The sequence below is a fragment of the Lytechinus pictus genome, unplaced genomic scaffold (assembly GCF_037042905.1).
Source record: "Lytechinus pictus isolate F3 Inbred unplaced genomic scaffold, Lp3.0 scaffold_19, whole genome shotgun sequence".
In the NCBI taxonomy this organism is placed as follows: Eukaryota; Metazoa; Echinodermata; class Echinoidea; order Temnopleuroida; family Toxopneustidae; genus Lytechinus; species Lytechinus pictus.
This window is the reverse complement of record NW_026974140.1, coordinates 3,882,261-3,897,815: the sequence shown is the minus strand read 5'-3', so window position 1 is coordinate 3,897,815 and position 15,555 is coordinate 3,882,261.

Genomic DNA, 15,555 nt, shown 5'->3' with positions numbered 1-15,555 from the left:
TGCGTGTGAGCGAGCTAAGTTTGATTTGGGGGCGGCGCCCTCCAAAATTTGACCAATAAAAATTCTGCATTTGCTGCATCTTTTGGGATTTTCCCTAAATTCATGTCTCAGGGACCGTCTTGGAAGTGCGTGCTGAGCTGTATAATCTTTTTGAAGGACCCACCCTATGCTACTTAAAGATATTCAATTAAAACATCTTGGGGCCCGTTTTGGGACTTTTCATTCTTAAAAAAGATGGTTTTGAGACGAAGTCTTATATCTAGATTAATTTAAGAAAAAAAAATTAGTGAATTTATTTTTAAATTTTAAAATGCAAAGCAAAAACCTCCATATGACGTGTACGTGACGTAATTATCGTCATGAAGTTGAAGATCGCGCGAAGTGGTGGGAGGGGCCTATCGCGAACGTAGACCATGTATTAGTCTTGATTCAGGCAATTTTTATGATTTGTAAAGTTCGTTGAAACTCTGTAACGTTGTGAACGGATATCATCCAAATAAAATAAATGAAAATAATTTTAAAATGTGAAAGGATGAAGGCTAGCACAATCTTTCTCTTAGGAACATTCAGCCCCCCCCCCCCTCCTCAGTTACAAATGTTAATCACGTGTAATCGCCGTGATACAAGGAGAGATGTTTTGGAAGGTCATGTGTGTGTGAGATATTGCACATGGCATAATGGCGGCATATACGTGTGATACAGGGAATTCTGTACAAGGATGTTTACACTTGTGTGTGAGAAGGTCTGTGACCGAGATGGTGGCATGGGAATAATGGAGTTAGAGTGGATTAAAAAACTGCGTGTGTAAAGCATGGACCTGTACGTTGCAACTGTACATTCGCTCTGGGGGCTAAATCCCGGGGCTAAATTAAAATAGGGGAATCCCCCGGTGTGTATAGCTTGATTAGTAATCAATTGTTAAGGCCTACTAAAGTATATTTTGTTTATTAAAAAATCTAAGAAATCAATGTTTTAATTTGCAATGTTTACGCACAATATATGTATATATGCCCTCTCACAATCACACACATTTAAGATTTTATTTTTAACAGTAACATACTGATTGTTGTAAAATTAGGATACAAAAATTACTCTACGAGATGTCAGTTATTTGTTTATTTTCTAATGTATAGGCGGAGAGGGGGTGGGTTCCCTCGGTCCTGCGCCCCTGCTCTTAGCAAAAATAAATAAATGGATATTAAAAAAAAAAAATCCTAATTGGAGAAAATTTTCCCCAAAACGTATGTATCTCCTATCTCCTGAATTACAATAATAATTTCTGCCAATACCTGCAAAGAACCCGTTTACACCCCCCCAAAAAAAAAACCCTGAAAATTTGAGGCCATTTATATGATTGAGCGGAGAGTTGGAAAAAAACGTTTTTGGTGAGAGACCCCCCCCCCCCCCCGCTGACTTTTACATCCGTAATCTGCTTTTTTATGGGAACATTTTTCTAACACTTCGTCTATCATGCCCTGTCATGAGTGAAAATATAGTTCAAACAGGGATATATATGCAATATCCCTGGTTCAAACATGGACCTTTTAAAGCGTTGACAAAAAGTGACAAAAAAGTCACGCTCTTATGGGGCGTTTATACCAATGTAACCCGATATACATGTAAATAAATTAGGTATCCAATGCGACTGTCAAATTGAATTTACATCTGATTTCAAGGGATCGATGTGCCATAGGCCCGATTTGATTTTTTTTACACGGGGAGGGGGCCTACATAGCTCGTTTACATTTCTCGATTTGACTCCTTTTTCCGCCATGAGTCTCAACTTCCTACATGGGATATTATGGAGGATCGATGGGGTGGCCCTTAATTACCCCTTCTATATAGCTATCCCAGTAGGGGTCAGGGGTTGGATTCTGAATTAGGGTGGGGGTATGGGTATCATCATGTAACAATGATCAGACGAGAATACTCACTTGTTAATTATTATTCTTTTTTTTTTGTTAAGTGAAAAGAGTTGCCCCCTCCTTCGGTGTCCCTGGTCGGTGCCGGTGAGTTTTCCAAAAGAAAAATATTCTGAAGGTTGCTATGGGGAACTCTTCGTCAATTTTGAGATATGACATTATTTCACTTATTTCACAAGTCATAATCATGAACATAATACAAACAAATATTACATCAGAAGAATTAACGTGACGTACAAATCAGACATGGCATCATTTATTTAAATTGAATAATACCGCGAATAGAAACATGAGGGAACCTGCATTAAAAAGCAACGTTTTATTTCTTCAGTCTGCAGGATCCAAAAAATATGAACTCTTCATGCAGGACAGCACAATAAAAATGATAATTTGATTCTGTAAAGAAATGCCAAAATATTACAACTGTAAAGAAAGTAATTTACATGGACTTTTTCGGAATAAGGAGGGTGTGAAAGAATAAGTTGTTTCTGTGAAGTTGCCGCGGTGTATACTTCAAAAGATCAATGCAGACGGGTGTTGACAACAAAAAGAAAGTAATTTACATGGATTTTTCGGAATAAGGAGGGTGTGAAAGAATTTGTTTCTGTGAAGTTGCCGCGGTGTTGACAGACATAAAACAGCCTGTCCGATAAGGTCTTGGAAGCCAGACATTCCGTCGTCTTCGGTAGGAACATTTCATGAGATAAAATGAGTCATGTTTTTTTTTTGCGTTTTCACTTCTGATTGGGTCAAAGCATTCATGTGCTGACCAGTGAAAAGCACCCCTTTCCATTGATCTTTTGAATGATCCCATGATGGGTTAGTGTGTTCTAGCCTGAATTATATAACACGAGAATACCCCCAGGGATCCCTGAGCTGGTTGTACCCCTGCCTTTCCGGTCCAGGGAATACTCCAGATGGACGAGGGCATTTACCACATCAGGTAAGAATCATCCATTACAATTTTTACAAATTACAAATTTTATTTTCCACTGCGGAAATGTTCAAACCTATTAATGTATTTTTATGTTATAGAGAGAGAAATCGAAATAAACATCCCTAAACCTCACTTAAATTATTTTAAATTGCAGAATATACAAATATTAATTTTAAATGTTCTTAATAACTTGATTCTTTTCCATGAAAACATTTTTTTTTCATAAACTGACCCACCCTTTCTAAAAAAAAAAGGGAAGATACGTCCCGGTTTACGTCGTTATATATAGGCCTACAGAGATAAGATCACTGGCTTTTACCGTTATCTGAGATTTTTTTAAAATCATGTACGTATATAAAATAAAAAAGAATATATAGGGGGGCGCCGAACCCAAAATCCCAACAATTAACTTAAACTTTTCCTTCAACCCTGCATGATGTCACTCAACACCCCCTCCCCACCCCCCCAAAAAAAAAAGATATCAGTTACCGAGGAAAAAAACATTCATGAGCAAGGTCGACATCCCGTCCTTTTCTTAAGTGGGAACAATTTCACGGGAGAATGCTAATGGTAGAGACTGGGAGGTAGTTTTATTTTTTTCTTGGGGGGGAGGTAAGGCGACTTAATCAGATCGATAAAAATATCATAACTGTATCTACCCCCCCCCCTCCCCCCCTTTCCTTAGTTTTACGAGCGTGTAACACCTCAGTCACATTTTGATCTGATTTACGGCGGTCGTAAGGTGGTCGAACACAGCCGTTTTATTCATTTCTATTCAAACTATTAGTAACCAACCCACCTAGTATGATATAGCTATTTTTTAAAATCTTTAAAACGGCTGTTTTTTTTTATTCACCGTTCTGCCACCATAGAGCAAATGTGTCTGTAGTGTATCTGATATAAAAAGGAAACATTTACAGAAAATAACAGAAAAGGAAGAGGAACAAAAATAACCTATATAAATCCAAACAACTGACTCTTTTCCTCCATAATGTCCCTCAACGCCCCCACTCCCAAGTCAGAGCTCCCTGTCCCTACCAGAGCATTCTCCTATAGCGTATTTCTTTGTTCCGTACGAAGAGGGGGGGGGGGGGGAGAGAAAAAGAAATATGAGAACATCGAGTAAGGTCGACATTCAGTGGGAACAATAAAGGTGAACATATTCTCGTGGGAGAATGATCTGGTAAGGACAGCTAGGTGTTTTTTTTTTCTGGGGGGCGGTAATTAAGATCGAAAAATGAAAAATAAATAATCATCACTATTTTGACTTGGTCTTCACCCCCCCCCCAAAAAAAAAAAAATTGGGGGGGGGGGGGGGGTAGGTATAAAAAATTTAAGGGGGTTGAGTTGAGCCCCTGTTACCCCCCCCCCCCTCCCCCGCGTACGCCACTGGAGCCTACAACAGGCCTCTACCTCGGTCACATTTGTTTATACGACGGCCGTTTTATTCATTTTTATTCAAACCACGGAGCTATTTAAAATGTTAAGACGGGCGTTTTTTTTTTTACTCGTCGGACGGCCTTTGCATGAGCAAATGTTCCGAGGTAGTAGGTTGCCAAAATTAAGAGACAGAGCTCATGACATGATTATCAGTTCGATGAATTAGATGTCAAATATCACCATACTCTAGATCAAATTTAAAGTAACTTAGTAAGGAATCAAATCATAACAATGCAACAATAATCTAACGATCAAAATATCTGCATTCTGCTCTTCTTCGAGCTTGATGACTTCACAAATAAATGGCACACAAGCAATATCTGAAAACAATTTAAATACTACTTTTCCCTCTGTTTTCTCTCATTTCCTTGACTCACTCACGCTTTCTTTCTGTTCTATCAATGTTCGATGGACGTACATTAAAAGTGACTTTAACTGGGTGGAAATATTTCGGGACCGAGATCATTTATTGAATAACGGCGCGGGACAGCGACGTCTTTTACAAGACTATATTTTGGGGTCATCGGACTTACGCGATGCGCCAGCGATCACCTGATATTTTCGCGCAGCTGTCTCCGTCCCAAACTGTCTAAAACTGGCCGCAAAGCCTTATTGACACAAAGCAGCGCGGACGGAGTCAATGGGGAAATTGAACGTTTTGGGCCAAGTTTGAACCCTTTTTTCTAATTTCATTTACATGTTGGAATAACAAGACTTGTCTGAATGGATTAGTACCACTTATTTTAATCAAGTAAGTGATTTTAATATTATAAAACGAAGGAGATTTTTTTTGTTTGTCTTCATTGGGGTCCCTAGTTTTATCCCATGTACATGATTTAGGGCTAGATCTTTTAGAAAGAAAGTAGAAATCTCGGGGGCGAAAGTTTCAGGTTTTTTGGTGGTACACACAAAAGTATATGACGGAAGCCCTGGCTTCATGAGAGTGACCTTACGTTAGTAAATGATTTTTACTCTCTAGAAGCCGCCTGGCTACCCCCCCCCCCCCCCTCCCCTTCCCCTTCAAGTTCATAGAAGCCACTGTCACTGAGCTGACTGGCTGCTTGCTTCATTTCCCGCGAGTAGATGGAGGCCCCTCACATTTCGCGCACTATGCATGCTATGTACGACATACACAATCCCAATGAAAAGCATTGCCATTCAAACTCAGGCGCAGGCCTGGCTGCACTGAATCATACTATGCCATGCACGGCATGGCAATTGCCATTGGCACTGCCGGTAAATTAATGCGACTCAAAGTCATGTAACATAATGAAAATTAACATCATTTAAGTGTACTTACGAACTCAAATTGACTTCCTGCTTATTTTTCCCTTTCTTTGATTTCCCCATTTTAGTTTAATTGCATCAGAGGGCATCAGACACGAAAAATAAAACTTCAAACAGTGAACAGCTGTGTCTACAGATAGACGTTGTATTGCGTATATCTATTCTAGCTATCGCGCTAGCTAGCGACCAATATAAGAATATCAGAGTCGAGGACCGGGGACTTCCGGTAGAGGAGAGAGACAAAAATCCGAAAAACAATCGGAGAGTATGATCTGAAATATTCAAGAAATAATTGCATCATATGGATCTGTAGATAGTGGCCGCATCACTGGGATTCTGAGGGAAGGGACTTCACCCACTTTATCCCAAAACAGAAACGTTAAATTTTCCACCTGATTACAGCTAGGCGAAATTCTAGACCTTATTTTTTTTGTTGGGGGGGGGGGGCATCTTATTGGGGCTTGACAATTTTTCGACGTTGGTTTGATTAATACGAAAACAGCCTAATGTGGATAGCCTTATATACAGACCAAGAAGCTAGTCCCCCTCCCCCTCCTGATTTTTTTTTCTAATATCATGCAAGAGAGCGTATATCGATCGAGCGAAAAAAAAAATCACATTTTCAGAAAGCTTGAGAATTTTTCTTATGCGTCAGGGTCTGATTGGTGTTATAGATGTAGATCTAGAGTTGAGGGCATATAACGTAAGAAGGGGGTAGGTAGGTTGGTTATCAGGAAATAAATTTGTGTTGTTATAATCTCTCGAGGCGTTTTTTAAAGGTCAAGTCCACCCCAGAAAACGTTGATTCGAATAAATAGAGAAAAATCAAACTAGCATAACACTGAAAATTTCATCAAAATCGGATGTAAAATAAGAAAGTTATGACATTTTAAAGTTTCGATTATTTTTCACAAAACAGTGATATGCACAACTGAGTGACATGCAAATGAGATAGTCGATGATGTCCCTCACTCACTATTTATTTTGATCTTTATTGTTTGAATTATGCAACATTTCATTTTGTACAAATTTGACAATAAGGACCAACTTGACTGAACCATATAGTAAACAATGCTATTGAATTCCACATGTTCAGGGATGAATTAATTGTTTCACTTGGCAATGAGGAGAAAATTATAATATTTCATATAATAAAATATAAAAGAAATAGTGAGTGGATGACGTCATCAGTCTCATCATTTGCATAAACATGATAAAGACCAGGATGTGCATATAACTTTTTTTTGTGAAATTAAGCGAAACTTTAAAATGTCATAACTTTCTAACTTTACATCCGATTTTGATGAAATTTTTAGTATTATGTTTGTTGGATTTTTCTCTTTTCATTCAAATAAACTTTTTGTTGGAGTGGACTTGTCCTTTAAAGCTAGCTAGACTTTGATCATAAAAAGGTAGTGGCGTGCAGGAGCTGCATGGGGTTAATGTCGAGTGACACCCCCTGTATTACAAGGGAATGTGGTGACTATGATATAGGGAGAAAAAGTATTAGAACTGAAAGCTGGCATTTTGAGCACTCTATGAACTTTATAAATAAATGTACATCTGATCATCTGCACATCTTCAAATTACTGAATGGGATACTCCACATTAATTAGAGGGATGGTCCGGGCTGAAAGTATTTATAGCTTAATAAATAAAGTAGAATTCACTGAGCAAAATGCTGAAAATTCGGATAACAAATTATAACAAAGTTATTGAATTTTAAAAATTTAGCAATATGTTGTGAAAACAGTCGTCATGAATATTCATTAAGTGGGCTGATGATATCACATCCCCTTGTTATTTTGCATTTTATTATATGAAATTAGGTTTATTCACATTTTTTCCTCCAAGAACTAGAAAAAATTGGATTGACAACTGATTTAGTGCATTAGATATCTATTGCGGCAACTTATTTCATTATAAGGGAGACATAATTATTCACACAAGTAAAAAATAATGAAAAATTATGATTTTATGTAAATAACATATAAGAAAACAGAAAGTGGGGATGTAACATCATCAGCCCACCTAATGAATATTAGCTTTGCATCCCTCTCCCTATCTCTATTTTTCTTTCTATATTCTAGGCAGTTGTCATCATACTTTTGTCCACCCTCATGTACCTGTGTTGTGTTGTGTCGTGTTATTGTCTTATGTCTCTGAATTTCACAATCCTGTATATAAGATTTGTTTGCCCCCTTCGTTATCTTCATGTATTCCTTTATACGTATATTTCAATATTCTTTCTATCCTAACTTTTTGAGGGGTCCACATTTTACAAGCTTTGCTTTTCAGTGGACCCCTCCATTCTTCTCATGATATATAATTATATTGATTTAATTATATTTAATTATATTGATTATATTGATTTAAATTTGACATGCACGTTAATTTCTATTTGAATCACTTATTGAATATGTATATCATTTACTCAATGTTGAATTTTGTTCATGCTTTTATTCAAATTGAATTAATTTATCTTGTAATTATTTGTATAATGTTGAAGATTGAAAAATAAATTGAATTGAATAAAATTGAATATTCATGACGACTGTTCTCACAAAAAATTGCTAAATTTAAACTGGCGGAGCTCACCGGGAAAATAAAAAAAACGGGAAAAAGAAAAAAAGGGGGGAAGAAAGGGAAAGGGAAAGGAAAGAAAAAAGGGGGGAAGGGAAAGGAAAAGGGAAAAGAAAACTAAGAAAAAACATGAAAAAGGGAAAACGGAAAGATAACGGGAAAAGGAAGGAAAAAGAACAAGTGACAAAGAACAATTCGCCCCGATATACAAATACATTAGCATGATTAGTAAGACAGGGAAATAAATTAAAGATGACAAAAAGGCAAACAAAAGCGGGAAATAAAGGCAGAATGGAATTAGCCAAAATCTAAATTGGAAAATAAAGAATAGGGACAAGATAACGTACACTACCGGGCTGCCGAGGATTGAAATAACGAGCGGGAAGAAAAATGGATGGTATATAGCATAATGTCGTATGAAAGTCTATCATAAACTTGCTAAATCTCCAAAGGCTCTGTCCAAGAGTCAAGACCCCGTGCAGTGGGGGCTCTTCATCTGTAATCTACAATGAGTTCTATAACGGGCCCCTATATGGACCCTTCCTACATTAAGCTTTACGTTGAAGCACTGGCGTACCGGGGGTGGTTCCACAGCCAAGGGGAAATAAAAGAAAATAAAGGAGGCAGCGAAATGAGATGAATGAAAAAAAATATATGACATGATATTTGCTATAATGATGTAAAAATCTATCACATAATTAGAATTTCATTTTAACAGGCCTTTTTTTTCTGGCTCGCTTCGCTCGCTGGCGACTTTTTACAAATTTTTCCCACATTTGCTATGGTGTGCCCATCACAATATTTGGATGATTGCGATACACAAATGCATTGAATTTATGTGTTGTGTTAAAGCTATATAAATATACACGCAATTTGATTAAAAACAGTGGCCATCTGTAAGGTTTAAAATGGCTTTGATATCAAGAGGTTCCGGGGCTCTGCCCTGGACCCCACCCATAAAGCACTGTTATATGGATGAGTTTGGACCATGGCCCCCAAAAGTTATACAACCAAACAAACAAAATGAGGAAAGAAAGGAAAGTGTATTATATTTTTCTGAATATCACGTTAAAATCTATCTTCATGTTAGATTCTCATGAAAAGGTGATTTTTTTATCTCGCTCGCTTCGCTCGCTCGGGACCTATATTAAGCCACTTCTTGCCAAAAGCGCCATACTCGGCCCCCTCAAGCATAAAGAGCTTCGCCCTGATGCTCACAATCATAAGTTCACAACAAAAATCCTGTTCACCGTGGCGTACAAAAAAAGAGTCAAAAAGAGGAAAGAGAGGAGGGTGAATATGATATCATCTTTTTAACATTATGTTAAAATCTATCACAAAATTTGATTTTTTGCAATAAAGATGTCAAAAAAATTTTGCTCGCTCACTTCGCTCGCTCGCTCGCTTATATATATATATATATATATACATTTGCCCGATACGCCATATCGCCCCCTCAACATTTTTGCCTTATGACGCCATTGCCTGTTCAATGATATGACCGGGAAAGTTTTGGCTCTTGCCCCCCTGGCCACCGACCCCTGTTACGCCGCTGATTAAGATATAAATATTATCAGCCCGGACCATCCCTTTAAGGCTGTAAAAGAATAAACCCAGTGATCACTGCCCTGTAGAGAATAGATTTAAGTTCCGTTGGGCGGGGGGGGGGGGGGGGGGGCAGGGGGCGATCGCCATAATATTGGGTATGCGGCAATCATCGATTTGCCCTGCCCAAAAATGTTGACAAAAAAGAAAAAAGAATCCATTGCAAAAATGTGTTTGACAAAACATCCGAAAGCGCTATCATCTCTAAGTCAGTTTAAACGTGCATGTCTCCGAAACAACGCACTTCTAAACACAGCATTCCATTTTACTTGTTTTCACCCCCCCTCCTCTCGCTCTCTCTTCTCTCTATTTTCTTCGACTTATTTGTAAGTTGTGTTATGATTGTGATTATATTGTTATTGTTCATTTTAAATGTATGATTTATTGTTACAATGGGGCCAATTTATACAAGCAGTTGTGTTTTCTTTGACCCCTCCACATATCTCGATCCGCAATATTAATGATTAGTATATCTGTATATTTTTAACAGTGGAAATAAAATTGAATTGAATTCAACTTGACATGAACATACTATTAAACATATAAAATTTTAATTTTTCGGTGTGTTTAACGTGCGAAAATTAATTATAATTTGGCGCGCTCACTTTGGACATATACCCCCCCTCGCCATCCAAAACATCATCGGATCGGCTGCTCCTGACCGACACTAAATTATAATATGAGGTGATATCTCCTTGCTTATACGGCGCGTTTCATTCAGCAGTGTCTGCAGGGAATATGTTTTTAATAAGTTTAGCGTCAATCAAGGAGTATCACGACAGAGCCATTTTCTAAAGAAAAAATTGCGAAAGAATGACAAAAATTTGGAGCGCTTTCGACAGGTTTAGAGTTAAAACTTCAATTTTACGGCATTGTTGTTATATTCGTAGTGGGAGAAGTATATATAGGGAGGTAAATTTGGAGAAAAAAGCTCAAGGCAGTGCAGAAGATCATTGACTTAACAGAGCGTTTATGTATTCTAGATTTAAATGTGAAATTTTGCAAGGGAGAAGGGAGTGTATAGCGACCGATCGAGAAAATTCTAGAATTTGAATAAAAAACTTTGATTTTAGAGCACTTAATTGACATTAATGGAATATGCATTAATCAATAGAGCATATATATATATATATATATATATATATATATATATACTTGTAAATAATTCAGCATCAACGCAAGACGTAGCTTCCATGTATCTCTTTATTACAAGCTTTCGGCCAATGGGGCCTTCATCAGGCCTATAATGCATTGAAACAAACAGAACAAACCATACAAATAAGGTCGAAATAACAAAGTAAATGTGTAACAAAGGGTACAGAACAGAAGGGTTACACTAAGATAACAAAAATAACAGAAATTAACAACAGAGGGGGTTGAGTACAGAACAGAAGGATTATAGTAAGATAACAAAAACTAGATTTTAATTCGTCATGCGGACGAATTAGGTGGTCTGTCATGATTTTTCATTCATTGTCGGCTAATGTTGTATAAAATGAATCCCGGGAATGAATCATTCAGATATGATTGATAATCTTGATCATAGACATCAAAGGAATAAATTTTGACCATTGCTAAATGTGATTATAAATGTAGTGATGACAATCGTGATGATTATAATGATGGTGGTGATAATGCAATATGTTAAATACGAAATAAAGTTAAGAGCACGTAAAATGCCGGCTTAAAAACTCTCCAAAAATCTCAGACGATTTTACCGAAATTGGCTTTCCAAAATTGCGCAATGAAAGGCGCCTTAATTTTCACAGCAGCTAATTTTTAATCGACAGTTTGATGTTTTTTATGCAAAATCTTGTTAAAATTTCTTTTTACTTTGAGCATTTTTTTTTAAATTTCACCCACTGACATTTCACAATGTCAGTGGGTATTAATTTCACAGAATACTTGAAAATTCATTGGTGATACTTTTTAAAAGCTAAAATATCTTAAATATTTTTGTTCAAATTTTCTGCTACATTTCAATAGATTTTAATGAGAAGTTTCATAATGCTATAATTTCACAGCATTCACATCAAAACTCATCAGTGATGTATTTGATAAAAGAACCAGATTTTTTTGTAAATGTTTGCCAAATTTCTGAAAATTTTTAAACATTTCAAATAATATTTTCCGTCAAAAATTTTCAATATCCATTTAATTGTGTATGACTTTGACATTTACTTGAAAATTATTTCTTGATGATTTTTACTGAAAAAAGTCAGGTAAAAGATTCAAATACTGGCAATTTTCCCGCAAAATTTCGGGAACATGTGTAATTAACTAAATTGCACAATTTTTTCATTTCACAGAAGGTACCTGAAAATTTGTTATATGTTATATTAAGTAAAAATGAACAAACGGAAAAAAATCCAGGAATTTCCGCAAAATGTCCGGAATGAAAATTTTCAACCCAATAGCGTTTAAATATTGCAGCGTTTACTAAAAAATACATAAATGATGTTTTACAACGTTAAAATTGCCCCTTAAAAAGTTCCGGCAAAATTACAAAAATTGTCCTACATAAAAAAATGCAAGGCAAGTGGGCTTGAAATTTTCAGGAAGACTGTACAATTGGTTAATAAAACATTTCTCCAAAGAATTTCGCAAAAATTACGTCCAGAAAAAATTTGCCAAAAATTAAACACATCATAACACATTGATGCTGTGGTCAAAAGTCAAAATTATTCCACGTTATTTGTAGAGAATTATCTTCACTACATGATATCAAAATTTGAGAGAAAACTGACCAGTAATAAAGAAGATACAGTCAAGTACGTTGACGTATGTTGCGAAAATATGTAATTTTCACTGATAACTTAATATTAACGTAATTATGAAATCTTCAAATGAGATATTGATTATATCAAAGAGTGAGAAAAAATTTGGGGTCAACGGACTCCCTGAAGAGCTACAGTGAATTTTATATAGGCATATTTTAGCCCATTTACGCGCGCGTAATGCAAATTTGAATGGACGCGCATTCCCGTATTATTGGTCGTAAGAGGCTGAATGAGGTATCAAATTAATCAGAAGATAATGGACAATGGAAAGACATGAAAGAAATGATGACTCGAAGATGCATAACGATGGTAGGTGCAAGAACGCGCACGCATACCTGTGCGCGCGCAAATTCTTGACATGCTCAAAATGACCAGAAACGTACCCAAACTTGACCACGGTCGATTTGGGGAAATTTAAAATTTTGACGCGCGCGTACGTGCGCGTCGTGACCTTTGCATGACCTCTGATGATATGTCCTGATGACCTGTCACCTGAACTTGATATGATGCAAATATGGATGATTTTTGATGATTAGTTGCGATGATATGATCAATCATTTAATTTTACAAAATGGCGCCTAGATGACGTCATCATGATTTGATAACCTTGAAAAGCTTCCATTCCCATGTCTATAATGATGCCCATACATGACATGAAAATCAAGGAAATTGACATGCCCGATTTTGAGATAGAGGTGGACAAAGATTTGGCAATAAAAATAAAGAAAATTCTGACGAATATAATAGGTGATCTGTCATCTTAATGACAGACCACCTAAAAAGGACCAAAAAAAAAAAAAAAAAAAAAAAAAGGGGGTCCAGCGAGGTTTGAACCACCGAACCCTGGTATACCAGTCAGGTGTGTTATCCAGTCGGCCACAGTGTGTTCGACAAGCACAGAGAGCAAAATAGGAAACATATTGTCAACTTGACATTGAATGTAAATTCTTGCAATTCCAAATTGGCATGATGACAAAACTCTACAAATTCTAGTTTTGAGAATAGTACAAGCTTTAAAATGAAACAGTGGAGATATTGTCTAAAGGATACATTCTAAGCTAAAACATATTGAAAATTTGGCGAGAACAGACCAAGATTTACGGAATTAAAATCAATTTAAATGACTGTGGTGACATCATGAAACAGAAAACACTTGTTCTTAGTTCCGACGCCATTTTGATGACGTCACGATGTAATTAAGAGTCAAATGTGGCATGAAATCATATCTCCTTTTCATACTCTATTCGAATATGAAAAGAAAAATTGGGGTCAACGGACTCCCTGAAGAGCTACAGTGAATTTTATATAGGCATATTTTAGCCCATTTACGCGCGCGTAATGCAAATTTGAATGGACGCGCATTCCCGTATTATTGGTCGTAAGAGGCTGAATGAGGTATCAAATTAATCAGAAGATAATGGACAATGGAAAGACATGAAAGAAATGATGACTCGAAGATGCATAACGATGGTAGGTGCAAGAACGCGCACGCATACCTGTGCGCGCGCAAATTCTTGACATGCTCAAAATGACCAGAAACGTACCCAAACTTGACCACGGTCGATTTGGGGAAATTTAAAATTTTGACGCGCGCGTACGTGCGCGTCGTGACCTTTGCATGACCTCTGATGATATGTCCTGATGACCTGTCACCTGAACTTGATATGATGCAAATATGGATGATTTTTGATGATTAGTTGCGATGATATGATCAATCATTTAATTTTACAAAATGGCGCCTAGATGACGTCATCATGATTTGATAACCTTGAAAAGCTTCCATTCCCATGTCTATAATGATGCCCATACATGACATGAAAATCAAGGAAATTGACATGCCCGATTTTGAGATAGAGGTGGACAAAGATTTGGCAATAAAAATAAAGAAAATTCTGACGAATATAATAGGTGATCTGTCATCTTAATGACAGACCACCTAAAAAGGACCAAAAAAAAAAAAAAAAAAAAAAAAGGGGGTCCAGCGAGGTTTGAACCACCGAACCCTGGTATACCAGTCAGGTGTGTTATCCAGTCGGCCACAGTGTGTTCGACAAGCACAGAGAGCAAAATAGGAAACATATTGTCAACTTGACATTGAATGTAAATTCTTGCAATTCCAAATTGGCATGATGACAAAACTCTACAAATTCTAGTTTTGAGAATAGTACAAGCTTTAAAATGAAACAGTGGAGATATTGTCTAAAGGATACATTCTAAGCTAAAACATATTGAAAATTTGGCGAGAACAGACCAAGATTTACGGAATTAAAATCAATTTAAATGACTGTGGTGACATCATGAAACAGAAAACACTTGTTCTTAGTTCCGACGCCATTTTGATGACGTCACGATGTAATTAAGAGTCAAATGTGGCATGAAATCATATCTCCTTTTCATACTCTATTCGAATATGAAAAGAAAAATTGGGGTCAACGGACTCCCTGAAGAGCTACAGTGAATTTTATATAGGCATATTTTAGCCCATTTACGCGCGCGTAATGCAAATTTGAATGGACGCGCATTCCCGTATTATTGGTCGTAAGAGGCTGAATGAGGTATCAAATTAATCAGAAGATAATGGACAATGGAAAGACATGAAAGAAATGATGACTCGAAGATGCATAACGATGGTAGGTGCAAGAACGCGCACGCATACCTGTGCGCGCGCAAATTCTTGACATGCTCAAAATGACCAGAAACGTACCCAAACTTGACCACGGTCGATTTGGGGAAATTTAAAATTTTGACGCGCGCGTACGTGCGCGTCGTGACCTTTGCATGACCTCTGATGATATGTCCTGATGACCTGTCACCTGAACTTGATATGATGCAAATATGGATGATTTTTTATCATTAGTTGCGATGATATGATCAATCATTTAATTTTACAAAATGGCGCCTAGATGACGTCATCATGATTTGATAACCTTGAAAAGCTTCCATTCCCATGTCTATAATGATGCCCATACATGACATGAAAATCAAGGAAATTGACATGCCC